Source organism: Antrostomus carolinensis, unplaced genomic scaffold (genome assembly GCF_000700745.2).
Source record: "Antrostomus carolinensis isolate BGI_N321 unplaced genomic scaffold, ASM70074v2 scaffold52450, whole genome shotgun sequence".
Taxonomy (NCBI): Eukaryota; Metazoa; Chordata; class Aves; order Caprimulgiformes; family Caprimulgidae; genus Antrostomus; species Antrostomus carolinensis.
The window spans coordinates 9592-17338 of NW_010287444.1; positions in this window are offsets into that span (position 1 = coordinate 9592).

Genomic DNA, 7747 nt, shown 5'->3' on the forward strand with positions numbered 1-7747 from the left:
CAACTTAAATACTCATACTTACGAACTTTGTCTCTTTAAAACCTCATTGAATCCTTAGAAGCATTATTTATCATATTTCACTGCAAGATTTCTTAGCTCGGAAGACTACTCATTAAACCATATTCCTGTTTTCTGTTCGCTTTAGACAAACAAAACTTTATACTTACAGACACTTGACTATCAGTAAAAGTTTTCTCCATGTATAAATAGTTTAATAGCTCATTGTTAAGAAACAGTCCCTTCAACTTTATTATTACATTCTTTCTGAACACATATTTACTTCTTCCAGAGACCAGCAAAAAAATGAGGCTTCTCTGTCTGTTGCCCTATCAACACCTCTCCCATTCTCCTCCCTCCCCACCACATTCTCCGCCCTCAGTACTGGTTCTGTATCTTCTCATCAAAAGGAACAGGCAGCTTTTAAAATGGTGTTTAGGCAGGTCCTGTGTAACAATAAAGCTTCTGTAAAGACAACAGCGTGCTGCTGAGGAATCTGCTAATGTAAAATGCACTCGGTAAGGGCCTACAGGACTCTGTCTTAAACGTTTGCCCAAACTTGTTTAATCACTGAGTCAACAGCGTTTTCTTCTCCAAAGTATTCTCTTTTTTAACACATTCCCCTTTGATAACTATATTACCTGAATGAACTAGGGCATCAATCCTTATTAAAAATATTCAGAATATAATCTAAAAATACCTTTTTTTTAAAAAAAAAGTTAAAACTTGTAATACTCTCGGCAAATTTCTTTCAGTTTCTGGCATGTAGGTACGTGTCTCAGTATGATTACAATCACATGTATGCATATTATGCAATCTATCTCATCCTACCAAAACGCTCCGTGTGTTTTTGAGTAAGCAGGGCATTGCCATTTACAAGAACTGCCTTCCAAGTGAAACATCATTCTCGTAATATTCAATACCACACCTACTCTCCAGACAGAGCAGCAATATCTGGGTATTTGCAGAAAGAAACGCACACACCTTCAGCCCAACAAATAATGCTTAAATACTATCCTTCTGCAGTTCCCCGGTCCAGAGGGAAGTAGAGGATGGGATTTTTACTGTATTTTTTTTTCAGTATCAGAAGAACAGATTAAATGCTTTGGTTTTGGTTTTGGTTTTCTTTTTTTTTTAAAAAAAAAAAAAAAAAAAAACAACCTTCACTGGACTGATAAATCCATGAGGACAATGAAAATTAAATGTTACCAACTCCTAGTCAAAATCCCAGCAGTTTAAGCATGGAGACAGGGTCAGAAACAATTCACAGATAGCTACAGTGCTATCATTTGTACCATATATATTCTGTGATTATACTCTAGAAACACCAATTCAGTTCATTCAATAGGGCCTTAACTCATTCCCCAACATTAACCAGGTCTCCCAGAGCAAAAATCCCTCCTTAGCCCCATTAGCATGTGACAGGACAAAAAGACACACCAGGTAACAGGAAGAGCAGCCGAGGGAGGGCAGGAACAGAGAGGCATGAAACCACTCACCCCACTCCTTGTTTCCACCCAGGAACTGCATGTGCAAACTGTTTTGCAGCAGAAGCTCTAACCAGGAAAGCTACAGGTGCCCCCTCCCTCAGAGGGCACAAACAACGAATGCTCCCAGAGCCCACGGCAGTTCCACTGCGCTAGGAGATACTATCATCAGCAAGCCCTTTACTTTACAAACAAGTTTACACCAAGTGAAAGGTAACGCAGCTTCCTGTGCTGAGAGTACAACCCATGATCCCACAGTTCAGGAGAAGCAATGTTCATCCTTGAGTCTAAGAACATAATCAGTTCAGAACGTGGGCTTATCAAACCCAGTATTACATTTCCACTAGTGGCTACACACGGATGTCTACCAACAAGTATCACAGGGCAACACACAGGACATTTCCCTGATTGCACTCTCCCAGACTCCAGGTATTTTTAGTTCAGGAGATCTCCTGAACTTGGTGTGGCTTGTCTCCTTAATAATCCCCAGTGGCTCTCTTTTCCAAATACTTGTCCACTTTCCCCCCAGGACATGCAAATTTCTTGCAACCACAGCACTCAGTGGTGAGGTACCCCACAGACCAACTCACCTCCTGCATGAGCAATCGTGTTCCTCTGTTTGTTTTGCTCCTGGCTCCAGACACCTTTAATTAATGGTGCAGACTTCTTGTCCCAAAGGAGACAGGGAGCAGTCAATCCCAACTGCTTTTTCTATGCTACCCATGATTTTGTACTCTTTCTTACGCCTTTCTGAACCCCTCCTACTTCTAATGTAACATACCATTTTTTAAATAGAGAGACCAGGTGTGGGCAAATCACAGATGTATACAATGGAATCACATGGTTTTTTCCCTCTATTCCTTCCTTAATAATTCATAATGCAGGATTTTGTTTCATTGCTACTACACTGAGCTGATATTTTCATGCAACTCTCCCTTATAACTCAAAGACCACTTCTGAGAAGAAACAGTCAGCTCAGAGACATATATATAATTTGATATATGAAGATAGGGCTATTTTGCCTCATTTGCATGGCTTTACATTTATCTGCATACATTTTCATCTGTCATTTTGTTGTCCAGTCACTGAGTCGTATAAATGCAGCCTGCTCTCATCTTCAGAGACTGCTCTTGTCCTTATTACCTTGAATAACTTCACCTCACTGCTGACCTTCTTGGGAGGAGCCTTAAAAGATGCTCTTGAATCAACAAATGTAACCTAAGAAACTAAAGCAAGGGCCAGCCTCAAGTGGCAAATCATTCTGGGCTTCAATATCAGACCCCAGTGCAATAAGCTATGATTCTGCCTTAATGTCGTGGGCCTTATGAACTAGACCCAGAAGAGCAAACAGTTTCAGTTCAAAGAGGTAAGCCCAGTTTTAAAAGAACACTATTTGGAGAAAAACACCTCTGAGAGGTTGCCCACCTACCAAGACTCACAGTTTTGCAAGCACTGACTGTTTTGTCACTACTCAAGGAAACCAGAACCGAAAGAATAGAGCCAAACCCAAGTTCTGATACCTTATATTGCTGAACTAAGGGATATAACCCCTCTGTAGTTTCAGGTGGTTACTTTAACTTGTTCACCCTGGCTGATCCTTGTAGTACCACAAACGTGACTGCATCAGAGATGTTGACAGCTTATGAATTCACCTGAGTCCATTTAATCACACATCTTAAGAATGGCAGTACTGGCTACTGACAAGAAGTAAAGCCTGCTGCCTGAGGATTTATGCAGAATACAAGTTCATATCTAGTCCCTGAAAGCACATTCGGTGCCTCTGGTTCTGTGACAGAATTTGGCTTGTGTTGGAAAGCCAAGCCCAGAGGCAATGTGGCTTGGACAGCACTTGAGTGGCAGGGTCAGATGATGTTCCTTGGGGAGAAATTTCTCCATACAATGCTAACTGTCTTTGCACATATGGAGACTGAATTCCCTATGGAATCCATCCTAGGCAACACTGTTGGTTTCTTCTCAGGCACCAAAGTATGGGATGAGGACTGCTGGGATGAGCACTGCTGGGATGAGCACTGCCATATCCACCTCACAAAGGAAGTAAAGATGAGATGCAGCTCCCAGCACATTTTCTGACAACTCCGTTTTTTACGTGCAAATTTACACGGCAAATTTCGCCAGAATCTGAAATAAAGAAAATAACCCAAAAGTAGGAGAAAACAGTAAATTATCAAAGTATGGTCATTTTACCAATTACAGTAACAGAAAACAAATCCCTTTATTCTCAGTATCTGAAAAAAAAAAAAAAATCACATACTGTAACATTCTGGATTTTTTCTAGAAGTAGTAATCTCCAATTCATTATAAAGAAGTTCCACACAACTGTACTCATCTGTTGAACAACCCACCTCAGATACTTTACAGAAGAGCATGAAGAACATAAGAATTTTCCATTATAAAGTCTATAAAGGTAAGGAAAACTCAAGAGCTTATATTGGCAATCTTTGAAAAATTATGGTGCAGTATAAAATACCAGCAAAGCCTTAACATTAATGCCAGTGCACGATCTGTGGAAGAAATAAATACATGTATACTGCTAGCATGATGTTTCCCTTCTTCAGGGAGTAGCAATAGATATAACTATAGTACCTAATAAGATCACACATGCCAAAGTAAAAGCCTGAAGAAGATCCTCTAGAGTGCACTGAAAAGAGTCCAAAATTCTTAACAGAGCAGCCTAGAGAACCAGATGTGAAAAAATGATGCTCTTGGAAGACTTTAAGACATACTAAGAATGATGACAACCAAAAAAATGTCCAAGGGATAACACAGGCATCATCCAGAATGAGATGATGGCAACCTACAGACATACTGGCTATATCTATACTAGTCAAATAAATTGCACCATAAGCTATTGTGTAGTTCCAGAGACAGCTGGTGCTTTCTGGCCACTATCATACCACCAAGCTCTCCCAACCTCCTATCAATCAAGTTGGTTGCATCCCAACTGCCTGCTGGGCACAGCGATGCTAGCTATTAGGGCTAACTTCTAAACCATGGCCAAAATCATTTGTGAAAATACACTAGCTGGCCTGGGATGAAGCCACATAAATGACAACTCTAACAATGTGACAGTACAAACACTGCCATCCCCTGCCTGCCCCCGTGTCCTGGCACTGCTTCATTTACCAGCACAGGCGTGCACAGTAGGTGAGCAACTCCAGCCAGTACTGTGGCAGTCAAAGGTCTGAACAGAGCAGAAGAATGCCTGGCAGAAACCACTGGATGCTTTCAAAGCCTTACTGATCTGTTCCATGACCACATATGCTACAGTAATTCAAGTTAAAGAAATCAGTGCTCAATGTCATAACTAACTTCTACTATTTAAAGCTATGTATTACAGTTCAGCAAAAGGGTTTGAGCTATTATAGCAAGCGAGTGTAAAATCACCAGCACACATCTTACACTTTGCACTGTTTCAAAGCTGACCCCTGGTGGCACGCTCCAAGAAACAGGATCTGTCATTCACGGCTACTCCACTGAGCAACACCAGACAGCTTCTAGCAAATGGAGAAGAGAAACAGAGAACCTAGGCAGTGGTCACAGATCCATGAGGCCCAAAACAGCATAGTTAAGGGCTGGACTATGTTAGGAATAGCCCTTTAAAAACTCTATTATTAGCCTGCTAAAAATGCAGAACTACATTTTACATACAAAAAGGGAGATTTTATTTTTGCACGCAGTTTTATTTCACAACTGGCCTCTTCTCCACCTTCACAAAAGCAGACAGCAAAACTATCAATTGGTCAGTTACATCTCAGATAAAAATCAGGACAAAATACATGCAAAAGATGCAATACCTAAAGGCAGTACACAGTGGAACTTGTGTATATTGGCAGCCCATGGCAAGTTATCATAGCTTAAAAAAAACGGTGAAACCCAAGACAAAAGTATACATTCTTTTCAAATTTTAAATTCACAATCATAAGCTGAGAAGAGAGAGGCCTCTTGATTTAAATAACATAATTATACTAGTCATAGTGGTAGCATTGTGGCTGTGGTGATGATCCAAGAACGTCAGTAAAGCAAGCTCTGCAGGGAGAGTTAATGCTTCTTATTAGATCAACTGACAGGGTAGGAAAAGTTTGGGGCGTGTTTACCTCTTCTTGCCTGATTTTCCTAGTATACTAGTTGTTCTCATACAAGCTATTATGTCCCTGTGTAAGCTTTGTCTGATTATTTAAATCAGTCAAACAAAGACAGGTACCCACTTAAAAACTCATTATTAAGTCAAATGAGCATTTAGGGGTTTTTGCCACCCACAGATGCCAAAGTTAATATCCAGCAGAGACATGTCATTCATTAGTATAAAAACTTCATACCAAAGAGATGTGTTGTATGCTTTCAATTAGCAGATGAAATGCAAAAAATTTGCTTCAGTGGAATTAACAAAACAGAAAAAAAAAAATCAAGCATTATTATCTATAATAACAGCTAATAATAATACATTATTAATGGTTATAATTAAGATAGAACATTCTAACAAAATTCCTCACACTGATCTGTAAAAGGAATATATGATACATTCCAACTCTGAAAAGATTACTAAACTCTAGAAATCCAGTCCAACAAATGTTCTTTTTCATATAGGATATAGCTTTAAGGTTTCCAAAATGGGATGAGGACAGGAAGAAAAGTAGCAACAGTCACCTTCTTTGTCTTGATATTTAGCTAAAACAATTAAATAGTCCTTAATCTTAAAAAGATCTCTACATTAAAAGATTATTTAACAATACCCAAAGAGCTTGACATTCGTTTGCCCAAGATACTATGTCTCTCATGACACTATTCTGCCCTATTTTTAACAACAGAGAAATACTAAAAGTAAAAGGGTCACCATAATTTTCAGGAAACACAACAGCTTTGAGTGTTTTCCTTGGCAAGGAGGAACCTAAATTTGTTGACTTCAAGGGAATACTGCATGGTCCCAAATTTTTACAGACTTCAAGACAAACGAAAATATGAATGGAATGAGCTACAGTTGAAAGTGTTATGGAATCTGGTTCCAAAACTGTTGATGAGTAAAAGGATTACTGTGATAATGTAATTTTTTACCAAGGCAGTTTTCTAGACTTTGCAGACTCACAGAGTCACCTTTAATGTGTTTATAAATCTATAAAAAATGTCTTTTCCAGGACAGAATCGTGCAAGAGGATGAGAGTAGTGGCATTTACTTACCTACAGGGAAGAAAAGTAGGAAGAAAGATAGGATCATGCTCTCTCATTAGTCCAAATATTAAATAATCCCAGATCATGGCAAGTTCCATTTCCCTTAAGCTACACCTTGCAAATATGAACCAGCAAACATGCTATAAAGTAAAATAGTGGAATTCTAATATGATTGTTAATGGACACTATTTCATAACGACAAATGATTCACATCAGAAAATTTATTATTACATACAAAATAGGAATCTGTTCTTAATAAAAACAGATTTCTTGTCATTTAATAAAGAAAAAGTTCTAAACCCATTTCTTGGGAAAACAACATAATTAAGACATGTACTAGATATACTGATTTTCTGAATTCAGTTCCATCTTACAAGACAATCATGTTCACCCCTGGTGTGAACAAGCACAATTTCCACAGCTCAGAAATAAAATTGTGGGTTTTGTGTTTTGTGAGACCTTTGCCATACCACAGTCATAGCATAACTGCATCCATTAATTTTGCATTCTCATCCTATTTTGATCCCTGCAGATTTGAAATAACTTATATACAGGTTCTACTAGTAAATATAGCACCTAGAGGTTAATTCTACAAACTTGTCTGTTTTCCTCTATGTATAATACAGCTTCTGCAGGTAAGAGGAAAATGCTTAAGGGGGGGCAACTGTATCATTACAGCTAATTGTAACCTTGTAAGAATATTGTCTGTGCATGTATAGCCAGACATAATCTAAAAATTTAAAAGTGAAATATTCTCTTGCAATCATGTTTTTATTTTTTAAAATAATATATATAAAAAATTGTTCTATTCTTGGATAGAGTTAAAAAAAAAACAAACCCAAACTGCAAAGAAATCCCGCCACCTTATGGCCGAAGACAGAAAAACTGACAGCTGGTTGGTATTTCACACACCAGCTCCAAAGACAAGAGGAGCAAGTTCATACTTTCAGTAAAAAATCCAAATACAGCCTTTTTCAGACCCATACACACGTGAACAGTGTTCAGCATATTCCCATAAAATAAACTGCATGGAACCTACTTAATACTGCTCAATTTAGAAGACTAAGTTGGATGCCAGC